Here is a 15,523-nt window from a genome sequence, read left to right on the forward strand (position 1 = left end):
TATATGTATACCCTGCAGGAGTACTGCCTGTCTATATGTATACTCTGCAGGAGGATAAGCACTGGAGATAAAAAAATACCATGGAAAAAGGTGAATATCTCATCCTTCCCCCAGGAGCATGTGGTGACAGTCTAAACATTCACTGGCCATTTAGTTCAGAACTTCTAAGTAATTTAAGAGGGTGTAGTCAGGGTTTCTATTCCTGCCCAAATATCATGACCAAGAAGCAAGTTAGGGTGGAAAGGGGTTTATTCAACTTACACATCCTGCATCTCTGTTCATCAGGACTGGAACTCAAGCAGGTCAGGAAGCAGAAACTGATGCAGAGGCCATGGAGGGACATGTTACTTACTGGCTTGCTTCCCCTGGCTTACTCAACTTGGTTTCTTATAGAACCCAAGACTACCAGCCCAGGGTTGGCACCACCCACAGGGGACTCTCCCTGCCTTGATCACTAATTCAGAAAATGCCCCACAGCTGGATCTCATGGAGGCACTTCCCCAACTGAAGCTCCTTTCTCTGTGATAATTCCAGCCTGTGTCAAGTTGACACACAAAACCTGCCAGTACAGAGGCGTTAATAATTTTAGTTGAGGGGTTTGGTCTGCTCTTCTCAACTCAACTAAAATTTTGAAAGTAAAACCATATTCTCTACAAACTAAATGGGAACGTTAGGACTGGGATATAGGCAGTATTTAGAACGTCAGGTATGCTTTAATAATAATCGTGACCCAAATCTAATGTAACTAAAATATAATTATTATACTTCACTAATAACCTTACCCAAATGTAAGACCTGAAAATCTCTTGTTTAGAGGCTGTTATTGGCTCACCATCTTTAGTCTTCTTTTTTCATCTACACTAATCAACATAATTCTCTCAGTCCTAAGGAATAGAAACCCCACTGGAAATAGCATAAACATGAAGGGGACATTCTTGGTACCTCAGGTCAGGAGCAAACCTAGACTCAGGTGTGAGCAGTGGACCGAGGAATTTAAATTTTTCTGACCTTTTCTGAATCGCCCTCCCGTTGTCCTCTCCTGCTCATTTCTCACCTTAATGTCCATGTCAATTATTATCATCCTCCATATTTTCCCTCAGCCATCTTGTTATTCTCACTGTACATTGGTTCATAGTCAAAACTGCAATCCACTAGCATCATGCTGGGTCAAGAAGCTTACATACACCCTGACAGCAGCTGATGGATGGAGAGAAGTACTGAAACCTATGGGAGGGCTTACCTTAATGCAATGTCCACAAACTTGGGGTATAATTGTACCTTTTATTTCCCAGATGTACTTGCCATCTTGGAGGCTTACTGCTGAATAGTTCTTTTCAAACTCAGACTGTCTGGTTCAAATCAGCTGCTCTGGTTCAAACTCCTCTCCAAGCTGATTGCTTCAAATAGGCTTTTTTAAGCTTCTGATTTCTGGCTCCTTGTCATTCTATGGCTCAGTCTGTCCTCACCTGCAACTTTTTTCTGTAAAACTGTTCTGGTAAAACTCACACACTCTCTCTCTCTTTCTCTCTCTCTCTCTCTCTTCTCTCTCTCTCTCTCTCTCTCTCTCTCTCTCTCTCTCCCTCCCTCCCTCCCTCTTTCTCCCTCTCTCCCTCTCTCCCTCTCTCCCTCTGCACTGCTCTCATCAGTCACCTCTCTTTCCTGTGTGATTATCATGAGAGTTGGGCATATCCTATCTCTTGCTCATTCTTTCAAATCTGTCTCTGATTCATCACTTTGTCTGCCCCTCAATTAGATGTCATTGTTTGGAATTAACATTTATACTAAAGGCATATCTGCATTCCAGCCAGAGGGATTAAAGGTGTGTGGTGTGTCTGCAGTGCAGCTAGATCATACCTTTGGATGTGATTGCTTGACAGAACAGCCATGTTGCTGGATAAAAATTTCTCTATCCTGGGGTAATGCTGAAGTAAGCCCAGAATCAGACAATTGTTATCTAAAATCTTGCAGTTGCTCATATTCACAATTCCCTCAAGCCAGAGCCAACAGCTACTAGATTGTTTAAAGGCCTGCATCTTTTAAATCCTGGCCCCTAAAGGAAAAGGAAATTTTCTAACAACAACAGTTTGTAAAACACCAAAACTAAAGACTCAAAGGTCATGTGCCAATTACTGTGATCTTGAAGATATATTTTTGAGGAAGAATAGATAAAATTTTATGTGGTGGAGGGAAAATGTGGCCCCTGAGAGAACTGTCCTGAGTTGGCAGCTGCCTCCATTTGTTTTTACTTCCCTACCCCCAAATCACTAAGATTGAGTATAAAAATTAATGTTCATACATTACATTTCCAAAGAGAATACAAAGACATGTATCTCATAAACATTGCACATGTAACACGTCCAATAAAGTAGGCTCAACCCTTGAACAGAAACCTAACCTTTTATTTAAAACAGAAACAGGAGCCTCTCCTCTCTTCAGCTGCTTCATCCTACATCATCAAAAGCCAATAGTTACTACTCCAACCCAGTCCTGCTACTATATTTCTGGGGTTTAGCTCCATTCCAATAGCACCCTTTTGTGTGGTGGAATTGCTAAGTTATGCATGTCTCTGTGGATGTGAGTTTTTTGTGACTTCTATTGCTGCATAATCAGTAGCTAACAACACACTCAAACAATAGTCAGCCAATAAGTAGTTTGAGCTCAGAATGGGAAAACTAAAGTTTGAGAGAAATAGGATGGAAGTTCCTACAGTCACATGCACCATTAGTTTTAAATCTCCTTTTAATACAAGGAACAACCTTAGTAGAGTGTGTGAATGAAACAAAGTGTGTAAAACTGAGGACTACAGGCAATAAGCAACCTTGAATTCGTCGAGAGGGAAGCGTGAACTTTGAATATTCTATTTCTGTCCTAACTCCATTGAGAAGTCCTGAGAGACTGATCTGGAACATATTCTGTTTTGCATTTACCTCAGTATTTCCCACTTTCATGGAGAACAGTAATGCTTGAGAAGTACATCATAGATGGAGCCATGGGATTTTTCTCAAAATCGCCCATCTCTCTCCACAGCTCCTGTCTTTGGAAGTAAACTATCTTACTGAGAGTCTTACTGCCAGTTAGTAGAGGGGCAAATATTCAAATCCCCTCACTCACTCAGACAATGACTTTCTGGCTTATTTTTAGCAAGTAAAACGAGAAAGTTAAATATCTCACCCTCTGCTTCCTTTTTATAACAAGCGCTCCATTGAACTTATATGTGATATATTAAAATATGGTATTAGATTTGTTTGTTTTGTTTTTCAATACAGGATCTTGGGATGTTGGCAAGCTGACCTGAACTTCAGGTCTCCCTCCCTCACCTTCAAAAATGCTGAAATTACAGGTGTGAATTCCTACATCTGTCAATGTAATTTTATAAATGATCTTCTCGTTGCAAATCTTAACTCTGGGCTGCCTTGATTCCAAGGTGAATTTATTCAAATCTGAGTTCTTGTTCCTGAGTTTTAGTTTTGAACATCCTTAGCCAATCCCACCAAAGAGCAACAATAAAACACTCTACTTCTCAGAAGCAGCCCTGCACTCACCATCAAAACCAGACACTTCTCATGGTCCTACATTTACTATGGGATCAGGAGACTTCTGTCTCTAATACACAGAATCTTAAAACTATTGACAAAAATAGTGTAAAGAAATTCCCAATACTGATACTGACCTCCACTGACGTGTGGGGTCATGAGTCATAGTCTTGGTAGTGCACAATATATGCTAAGTTTCTCAGCATTTTTTAAACCAATAGTGACTGCAGCAAGTTATCAAAAGGCTTAGATGCAACATTCTCCGTCATAACTAGGATTTCCTACTCATGAATTGTTTGTCACTGAGGTATATGGTGCTAGGCATGTCTCTAAATGCTGTGGGCATAGCAATAGATAAAAAAAAAACAGATTCTGATTCACATCAAATTGCAGTCATAGTAGCTGGGTGGAGATGGGTATTAGATAAATTGTAATTTGGTATAAATTTTGAGGTTCTGGGGAGAAGACGGTCAAATTTGCCTAGGAGAACTGGGAAAATCCCACACATCTAGAACATTTATGTTGACCTCTAGAAGGATACTACAAGAGTCAGAAAGTGGCATGTGCAGTTTGCTGGCTGGTAAAATCCACATTGTTAATATGTGTTGGTGGAACAGCTTGAGTATAGCAGTGTCTTTGTATTTAAAAGTGATTCATCAGTAGGAGTAGGTGGGTTGTTGAGCAGGGGGAGGTGGGAGGGGATAGAGGATATTCAGAGGGGAAACCAGGAAAGGGGATAACATTTGAAATGTATATAAAGAAAATATCTAATAAAAAAAAGAACGTCACTTAAAAAATAAAATAACTGATTCATCAGTCCAACTCCCTAACTCACTGAGGAGAAAACTAAAGGTCAGAGGGAATGACAAGCACCATCACGCCTTTCTCACTCCTGTGGAAGTTTTACTACTATTAGTCCATGTATAGTATGATTCTCATTATTCTATTTCAACAGGAACAAGTATTCTCAACCTGGCTATTCCAACAGCATGTCAGTGAAAGTTTGCAAACAGACAGAGGAGGGAAAAAAAAAAAAACCCTTTGAGTCATAGTTCCTGGTTCACTTCTTCCTACGTAGTGCGTGAGGCTGAGTAATAAGTATGCTCTGGCCATAGCCAAAAATCATTCTATATAAAAGTGATCCTGTGACAAAACAATGTTAGCATGTCTCCTTGCTTTTTCATTAAGGGGTAATTACCTGTTCTGAGGAAAGAGGTAAATTTGCAAATAAATGTGTGCATATCCTAAATAAAGTTTAAAGAGAAGTAGAGAACTGGTGCAGTTGACAAAGAACAAGGTCAAATAACTTAACCAACTACATAATTTTATTATATGACTCAGGACACCCTATAAATTTGAACATGGTTCTATAAGCTCCTTTGCCAAATGCTTTCCTTTGGTAAGCAAATACTAGTTTGGTGACCTCCAAATAGGCACGGGCTTTGGGTTCTATTTGACCTCATGCATTTGTTGACTTTTTCTCTTTAAGAAAGACTGTAATAAAAGAAATCCAGTACAGAGTTTCTAAACAGTTGAGTTGTTTACTCCCACTGAGGCAGACTGATGAAAATGAGGGGCTTTGTCATTGCAGCACCTAAACAAGATGGACTAATCATTTTAAACATGTTAGCATATTATATGAATTATGTAGAGAAAGCACATTTATGTTCTTTATAGAGAGAGAACATTTATATACAGTACATACGAGATAGAACACAATTCACACATGTCTTTTCTATACAATATAATTGAAGAGATCTTTACCATCAATTTAATTTTGTCAATTACATTTGGGGGTGAATAAATTGCTCTGTGCTACATCTTATGATCAAAAACACTGAAGGAAAAGAAATGCTTCTGGAGTGACAGCACAACATGAGTGACAGTACAGCCTGGGCAGCCTTTAGACCTATATGACTCTCAAGATGTAGCAACCACTGCTTCATAATGAACTGTAATGGCAGAATTTGAGTGCACCAGAATTCAGTCACGCACTGAGAAAGACATTAGGAAGATAGATCCCAGGAGGTAAGAAGGTTCAGAGGACGCCATCACCTAACTGTCAATGTTTGTGTAGTAAATCAACTACTTATGTTTCTCACATACATTCAATCTTGATTAATGGAGTAGTTGAACGTAACATTCAGTATATCACAAGGGAACACAGATCTATTCATTTAAGATTTAAAGTGAAGAAATTCTGAGAAGCAATAGCAGACAAGCCACAGATGACCTCAGGCCTCTTTTTCCTTACAAACAAGAAAGACCGATCCAAGGCATGCTATGAAATCAAATGCTCTGTACCAATCTTTTAAATTGAAATTTCATCAGGTCTGCTCATTGTACATGGGTTACATTACATCAGAACATTTCCATGCACATCCATATCGTACATTGAGCCTCTGGACTATTATTTACTAAGTGAAACATCCTACCCCTGGAATAAGTTTGGAAAACTTCAATGCCCATGTCAGTAACCATTCAGAGTCCATCCACTGCAGTGGGTTTCCTGTAAGGTCTTTGCTTCTGAAACTGGAAAGAAGTGTATGTTATCTCTAGAGACCAAAAGAAAACAGAGAAGTTCCACATGTGTCTATAGAAGACTTTGGTTCCGGAAGAGATACTAATTTTAGCAAAATTCTCTAGAAAAATACAAGGACTTCACATTGGATTCTCTCTCTTAGAAAGCAATGAATTCTAAGTTTAAAATATGTCCCTTTTAGAATTGTGGGTATTAAAGTCATATATTATCATCTATATAGATAACAGCTGTAAATACCTTAGTCAAAAATCATTACCCTTCTTCAGGTGACTCATGATTTCATAGTTCTTGAAATAGTTTTATCTTTTAGCACAATGCTCTACAACACGTGGCACAACACACTGACAAACAAAAAGGGTAGAAATAGTCTGAGATTCAAGCACATATTTATACATGCATATACATGTGTGTGAATGCATGTGTGCACACAGACATATATATATGAGTACATTACATATACGGTGAAAGATGTAGCAGGTGTGAATACAAAGATATATCAACAAAGTTATGACTTCTTTTATACAATATGGTTCTGTGGATCTTTGCCTTTATGTAAAAAGTCATGAAAACCCTGAAAAATATTTAAAATTCCACTCTTCACCTCAGGGCTATCTATAGATATCACATTAACTACAATGCTCTGTTACATTAAGTAAGATGTAAACCGTCTAACACCTTCTCATTCAGTATGTAGTGCTTCTTTTTTTTTTTTTTTTTTTGCGTGCAATAGTAACGAGCAATGTCACATGCAACAGCATGCACAGCCCACTTTAGAAGGATGTTTAGAAGAGGAAAGACTGAATAGTTTTTAATGAGTTTCCAGAAGATGAAAACGCCCTTCTCCTTTGGCTGTAGATTCCTTCAAGGTGCATTTTCACTGGAAACCAGTGGTCTGGAAAAAAATTTCCACAAGTTTTCAATGGTAAAATTGTGATTTTCAGTCTGGACATTCCCACAATGTTCCAGATTCTAGCATCGTGAGTCCTGTTCCCTTCTGCATCTGAATACAGAGAACACACACGGACACATGGAGAACCACAAATGCTCTACAAATGCTCACAGAGCCAATAAGTCACTATGACAAGAAAGGATAGCCCCGTATCTCCATTCTAGCCCTCACAGGTCTACACAGTATAGTTCAAACAAGAAATGGCAAGCCATTTGTGTCTGCTCTCTTTTTTGAACAATATACTGTTTGTTTTAAAAATTAAATTCCATATATGCATATCATCATTAAATTTCTAGTAGAAAAGCTTTTCAGTTGTATTGGGTCTTAATTTGCTTGTTTTTAATAAAGGGAAGTGTCTATCTCAGAGCCATAAGAATAGTAAAAAGAATATAATGATATTAAAGGATGGGCATAATGGAATCAGTATTTTTATTTTTATTTTATTAGTAATTTACACGTGTGTGCACTTGTACAGGTGTGTAGAGTCCAAAGCTCATCAGAATTGCTGTTTCATATTTTGAGCTTAGTCTGTCACTGAACTTTAAGCTCAAATTTAGCTATTATGAGAATGAGCCTCAAGGATCTCCCTGTCTTCATCCATTCCTTCCAATTCAACAGTGCTGGAGTTACAGGCCTTACTGTTTGATTGTCTTGAGACAAAGTTTCTCCATGTAGCCTTGGCTGACCTAGAACTCACTATGTAGAGCAGGATGGCCTCAAACTCAGAAATCCATCTGCCTCTACCTCCTGTGAGCTGGGATTAAAGGCGTGCACCACCAAATGCTTTTATGTAGGTTCTGAGGCTTTGAACTCTTTATTTACTGAGATATCTCCCCTGCTACTCAAATGATGTGAATTATAGCCTTCTACATTAACATCATAGCTATGAAGGTATGATATTATGAGTCAGAAGGATTATTTAAATGAGACATATTTTATGCCTGTATAAGATGAAGAATGTTTTTAGAGGATTTAATAAAATGCAATGTAATAAGGAATACAATTGTCTTATGACCCATAGACTAAAAGGTTCTGTTGACATCATCCTAGTTTAGAAACAGTTATACAATATACCAAATCTAAAGGTCATAACTACTTTAGCATCTCTAAAGTAGTTTATTCCTTCACATCCTTATCCCCAAAGACAACATTACCAACATACAATTCAACAGTACATTGCCCTTGAACATGATCAAATAATAAGCTACTTGCTTTCTAGAACTAAATGGTTTGCATCTTACCATACAGTCAACACAAGGCTTTGCTTTCACTAAGACAACTTTGATTTTCAATTATAAAACTGTCTTTTTAACATGCTATGACCATCCATCCTGCTATGCTTTTTAAATGATCATAGAACCAAACATTTATGAATGATTGGGTATGGTTAACAAAACGGGCTCAGCCTTTTCACAGGGAAGTTTGTTTTGTTAAAGAAGTCATCTCTCCATCTATATGGAAAGGGAATTCATATGAAAATCCAGTACCTCAAACTAAAAGTGAATTAGACATATTTTAAAACTGAAAATTCTAAGGAACAGGAATTTTAGGTATAGAATGCACTGCAATTGCACTGTTTTCAAATAGATTTCTGCAGAAGAATAATCATTGCACCTACATATTCTTTTTCATAAACATTCTTAATAGATAAGAACTTGCTAAAAAAACTTTACTTTCTAAGTAAGAAGAAATGACATGTATGACATTTAATATCAATTTGTATGTATTTTAAATATTGTAATGCTGAGGTACCCTAAACTATTCATACTGGAAGAAAAATAACTATGACTGCACCAAACAGTTCATTTATTCATTCATTCTTCATTGGTGCTCAGTGCCCCACATTGCACTAGGTGCTTAATCCAGTAACACTTGTAAATTTTTCTTCATTAATTATTTAAGATGAAATTGCAAGAAGAAATGACAATGAATTTAAATCATATTATAGTTATACTTTTCTTAAAAATTCTATTAATTTTTATATTCAGCAATTATAGAATTAATTAATCCTTTCTACTTTTCTATAGACAAAAATATCCATTCCACATACTTCTGTACTTAAAAAAAAAAGGCAAGCCATAAAGTGAGCGCTTCAGCCATAAACTGCAGGGTGTAATTGATGTCTCCTTCTCTCATTCATTAAGGTACCATCACAGTTTTGTCCTTTGCCTTTCACAGAACAGTAACCTGGAGCAGTGTCAATGAGATTTTACTTTGGATGAAGTACAGAGCCACTTTCCTGCAAGAAGCTGTCAATTCTTCCTCCATAGCCTGCAGCCTGCATCACTATTATTTTTTGAGAGAAAATGCAATGTAATTCTTAGTCGCCCAGCTCCCTTCAATATTCAGTCATTCCAGCTCTTCATTATCTAGCTGAAGGCAGCCATCATAGATGTGCATTAAGCCCAACGCCTACAAGTTTTTGTTCCATTTTCAGACATTTGGAAGATGCATTGAAATGCTGATACATAACAAACACTCAAAACTAACTATGAATTACTGGATAAGAAAGAGACATAGATGGATGATTTGTTACCACCTGTGAGACCTAAGATGTAGAGCTCTCAAACCACTATGTTAGCGGGGGGGGGGGGGAGAAATGAGTGGAATTTACGAGTATCTAATGCTGTTTCTCAAGGGCAACCAGTACAGTCAGCCACAGTCCATTCCTGATTTTCCTTCAGAACCTGCCTTGAGCAGGAATTACAGTTCAATAAAAGAAACATAGAAAATAAGATTGTTTTCTCATGAAGGAAAATTACTACAAATGTATTATCTAACAGATTTGGAGCCCAGAAGACTAACATTGGTCTTAATGAGTGTCATCATGGTGTTGACAGGGCAGATAAGACAGGTCACCTTCAGCCGGGCGTGGTGGCGCACGCCTTTAATCCCAGCACTCCGGAGGCAGAGGCAGGCGGATTTCTGAGTTCGAGGCCAGCCTGGTCTACAGAGTGAGTTCCAGGACAGCCAAGGCTACACAGAGAAACCCTGTCTCAAAAAAAAAAAACCAAAAAAAAAAAAACAAAAACAAAAACAACAAAAAAAAGACAGGTCATCTTCAGGAGCCTCTAAGAAAAATGTTTCCCTATCTGTTCCAAGTTGTAAAGTCTGTTTGTATTCTCTGATCATGGATTCCTTCATCTCTGATGCATCTACAAAGCCAGTAGCAAGATCCTGGGTTCACACTGCAAACATAACTAACTCTCTATATTAACAAAACAACACAAAACAAAGCAGCAGCAATCATGTCATTCTTACTTCTTATATCGCAGCCCATCTAGCATGATTATATTTTTGCCTTCCTTCACCAGTATGTACCTACATGTGTATGGTATAGAAGTACGCAAGTATATTTACACATATATGGTCACATGTGTGTGAAGTTTGGGGACAAATGTCCGGGTGGGCATAGTCATGTATGTGTATGAACATTGAGGCCAGAGATGGAGTATCCTTTTCCATTACTCTCTGTCTTAGTTACTGTTCTACGGCCATAAGAAAACACTATGACCAAGGTAATGTATTTGGGGTATTGCTTACAAGTTACTCCATGATCATCATGGTGGGAAGCACGTTGGCAGGAAGGCAGACATGGAACAGCAGCAGTAATTGAGAGTTTATATCTGATCCACAAGTTGCAGGTGGGGGGCAGGGGGAGGGGGAAAGGAAGAAGGAGATGGAGAAGGAGAGAGTCAGAGACAGACAGACAGAGACAGAGACAGAGACAGAAATTGGGCCTTTTGAAACTACAAAGCCCACACCCAGTGCCACACCTCCTTCAACAAGGCTACACTTCCTTCAAAACAGCCATACCTTCTCATCCTTCCCTAGCTGTGGAGTTTGAATGGAGATCAACCCATTCAAAGACGTGAACTTATGGGGGACCATTTTATATACTGAGCCAAGATCTCTCACTCAAACCAGGGCTCTTGGCCTAGCTAACCAGTTTCCTCCAGAGATTCCCTGTATCTTCCTCCCAGGGCCAAGGCTAAAGGCAGGCCATCGAGTTTGTCTGGTTTTTGCGTGGGTACTGAGGATCCAAACTTCAGTCCTCAAGCTGGTACTAACATGACTACAGCCAATAGCATTCCTAATCCTAGAAATGTGTTTTGAGTGGTAATGAGAACCCTCCAAAGCCTGGATTTCAGAAGAGGAACTGCACACAGTATACACACTACTCCGCTGTTTAACCAAGAGCCTCTGACATGTCTATAGAGCTTCCTGACTTCTCTCATATTTTATGAAACATAAAATTCTGCCTGTGAGCCTTGGTGAATGACCTTGTGGCGTATGAGTTTTCTCTGAGTGACCATATCCTTTTCCTATTTTCATAAAGGAAAAGATAAATAAAAACAACCAGTCTTGGTGGCAGCATAGTTCTTCTCATTCACTGGGCAGTAGTGAATTCAATGGACACATCTCTAGATCTCATCTGGGAGTGACTGAGCATGGCTGATATCTCCTGATTTCTTATCTTATATTCAACTGGCTGCAGATTGAGAATACTCAAGAAGAAATAGCAACGGTACTGAATGAACTTCTGCTCTTATCCTGATCCTTAGATAATACAACACAGTAGTTAGTACCGGGAATTAAAGTAACCTAGAGACAATTAAATTCATGTCACTTGGTAGTTGGTAATTGAGCACTAGAGATTTTGATATTGAACAACTGTCATTAAAAGGAGAAGCAACTTCTTTGTACATAACGGCATTATCTGCCAAACATTTCTTATAAAGATGTTTTAAAATTATGTTTCATTTCATACTCTCTTTCTCTGTCTATTTCTATTTCTAAATCTCTCTTTCTGTCTCTCTGCTCCCTCCCTCCCTCTCTCTCTCTCTCTCTCTCTCTCTCTCTCTCTCTCTCTCTCTCTCTCTCTCTGTGTGTGTGTGTGTGTGTGTGTGTGTGTGNGTGAGTGAGAGAGAGAGAGAAATGACATCTTTTGGAAGTTTGTTACCATAAATTGTGTTCTTAGCTCTCCTCTGCAAAGAAATAATTACAAAACCTAAACGTCTTGACAGAACCATCTCAGTTGCACTAAATCAAATGTTAAAGAATCATTACCTTGTGTTTAAGTGTCATTTAAATTTTATTTTATGAAAAATTTTATTTATTTTCCAAATAATCTGTTTTTATCAAATGCAAATATAAAGAAAATATTTTTTAAAAGTAAAATTAGCTCTTTGTTAACGTTGTTGCCTGAGAAGTTGTGCAATAGAAAATCCCACACAAGCAGAACAGATGGACCTCAAAGGCTTGTAGAAATGGCTTACTACTGGGTAAGATTACTTTTACATTATCACAGATAAATGACTAATAATATAGGCATGAAGGCACAGCAGAATTAAGAAGAAAACAAGTAGACTCAAAAATTGAAAAGGCACAAATAATTAACCAGTTCCTTGAAAATCTGTAATGTTTGGGTTGGGTAATGTACACAACAATAACATTTTCAGTAGCTGGCTACTAACAGAAAATATTTTCAAGGGGATGGAGAGATAGCTCAGCCATTAAAAACACTAGCGACTCTTCTAGAGGATCCAGATTAGATTCACAGCACCTACATGGCTTCTTATAATCCTCTGTAACTCTAGTTCCAGGTGAATCTAGTGCCCTCCTCTGGCCTTTGTGGGCATTGCATGCACAAAGTATATACACATAAATGTATGTAAAATACACATACACATAAAATAAGAATAAATGAGGAAAACACTGGTAGTTTACTTTCTTGCCATTAGTTACAAGACTAAGCTGTTGACTAAAGCTTCAGTGACCACTGGATGACAGTTTTTCACAGATTTATCTGGATATCTTAGGTTCCCAGTAAGAGAAGTACTCAGTATACACATGGTACAATGGCAAGTGTTTAATACATTATGGTTCAAAGTTATGAAATGTATTCATTGAGGATATCAAAATGAGTAAGAGAGGGAATTTGGATTCAACTCAAGAATGTTAGGAGCATGTAGGTTTATGAAACTGCCTCTTCTCACAAAATCCACACATGTAACTCAAAGACAATCACACTTATTTCGTTGGGTAGTTTATAACTTCACTTGTTAATGTGAATTTTGGTAGGAAGCAGAAAATAAAACATTTACAAAAAAAAGTTACTGTACATGGACATCTTTAAGAACTCTTAACTACAATACCAAAAATCATGACCAATCAAAGAAAGAAAGAAGTTGCCTCAAAGTATAAAACTTTTGCTTTGTAAAAGATGTTGCTTAGAATAGAAAGGCAATCCACAAATCCAAGAAATATATTTTCAAAACACAGATCTAATAAAGGGCTGCTTAAAAAAGTAAACAAAGAACACTTAAGAATTACCAATTATAAAACGAATCAATCTCATTAAAAATTGGGCAACAAACCTGAGCAAGAAACTGACCAAGGGAAATGTATGGACAGCAAGCAAGTGTATGAAAAGCCATCAATGAATTAAGAATCAAAATGCTGAAAAAGTATGAATCACCTACAAGAATGTTATGAATTAAAACTGAAAATACCAAGTATTGCCAAGGATGTGGGTCAGTGAGGCCATTCACCATTGCTGAGGAAGCAGAATAGAATAGCTACTTTGGAATACAGGTTGGCATTTTTAAACTGAATTAAATATACATTTAATATGCAAAACAATTGTACTCTTCATATTTATCAAAATAAATTGAAAACTTAAACTTACACTAAACTTTTCACATGAACATTTTTAGCAACCTTCTTCACTAACGTTCGAAATTAGAAGTCATTAAGATTTTCTTTAGAAGAACATGCTGTATACAATCATATAAAGAAATATTAATAGATGAAAAAGAAACAACTACAAAGGAGCTTTTAATGCATGTTACTAAACTACATACATGAACAGGCTAGGAAAATCAAAATTAGACAATAAAGAGATCAATGATTTCCAGAGGTTAAATAAAGACTTAGAGTTTAATCAATAACCACGTCTTTAAAAACTAAATTCTAAACTGGCTATTCATATCCATAAAAATAAACCTGTACCCAAACAAAAATGAACTCCAAATGGATCAAAAATCTTAATCTAGTCTAAGGAGGAATGAAGTATCCACCCGTTAGTCTTCCTTCTTGATTTTCTTGTGTTTTGCAAATTGTATCCTGGGTATTCTAAGTTTCTGGGCTAATATCTGCTTATCAGTGAGTGCATATCATGTGACTTCTTTTGTGACTGGGTTAACCTCACTAAGGATGGTATCCTCCAGATACATCCATTTGCCCAAGAATTTCATAAATTGATTGTTTTTAATAGCAGAGTAGTACTCCATTGTGTAAATGTACCACATTTTCTGTATCCATTCCTCTGTTGAGGAACATCTGGGTTCTTTCCAGCTTCTGGCTATTATAAATAAGGCTGCTATGAACATAATGGAGCATGTGTTCTTATTACCAGTTGGAGCATCTTCTGGGTATATGCCCAGGAGAGGTATTGCTGGATCTTCTGGTAGTACTATGTCCAAATTTCTGATGAACCACGAGACTGACTTCCAGAGTGGTTGTACAAGCTTGCAATCCCACCAGCAATGCCAGTGCATGGCAAATACAGAAGTGGATGGTCACAGACATCTATTGGATTGAACACAGGGCTCCAAATAGAGGAGCTAGAGAAAGGACCCAAGGAGCTGAAGGGGTCTGTAACCCTATAGGTGGAACAATATGAACTAATCAGTACCCCAAGAGCTCGTGTCTCTAGCTGCATATCTAGAGAAAAAATAAGGGGAAAATGTAACCGTCATCAATGATACTTTTCTCCCTCATCTGCCGTTAGGAAATCCTGCTGATTCAAACCATCCTTCCTATAATGATAACCTTAAGCTAAGCACTGCTACCCCTCTTTCCCCTGGAATGCTATGATGGTATCTGTCATTAACAATCTCACTAAGCCATCAATTGTCCTAGTAGGGAAAAAGAATCCCAACCCCAAAATCGAAGTGTCCTAAAAGCAGTGGTCTGCCCCTCTAGCTTCAGTTCCTAACATGTAAGGATCACTCTATCCCACCAGTTTGGATGAATCTCTGATCTTGTCTCATAAAGAATAAGAGAAGGAAAGGTGTAGGGGCGGGTTGAGGGACAAAGGGAAAACAAAAGACACAGTGGTAGACAGGCAAGGACAATAAACAACTTCTGTTTATTGCCTTGTTCTCCCCAAGGTTTAGCAATTTTGTAGGTAAAACTAGCAACTGGCTTTGGAACATGCAGCATTCCTATAAAACATTATAATATAAGCGTTCTAGATAAAAGTGTTCAAAGGATAAAAACTGAATGTAAACACTGTGTGTATATCATCTCCTTGAGAATTAATTGGTAATGAAAACACAGTTGGATATTTTTTATCATGTCAGGACTTAAAAGATTTCTACAAAGAGAGGTTTTTCTCCTTTGTTCACTTTCTTGCTTGCTTACTTGCTTTCCTCCTCCTCTTCGTCCTCTTCGTCCTCCTCCTTATTCTCTCTCTCTCTCTCTCTCTCTCTC

The 15,523-nt window shown here is 37.8% G+C and overlaps 1 protein-coding gene across 3 annotated transcripts in view; it reads right to left on the reverse strand.

The window, feature by feature from the left end:
* Nucleotides 1–15,523, reverse strand: part of LOC110320479 (25-hydroxycholesterol 7-alpha-hydroxylase) — a 167,088-nt gene that overhangs the window by 147,557 nt on the left and 4,008 nt on the right. The gene's annotated exons all lie outside the window — the stretch shown is intronic.

Source organism: Mus pahari, chromosome 4 (assembly GCF_900095145.1).
Source record: "Mus pahari chromosome 4, PAHARI_EIJ_v1.1, whole genome shotgun sequence".
Lineage (NCBI taxonomy): Eukaryota > Metazoa > Chordata > Mammalia > Rodentia > Muridae > Mus > Mus pahari.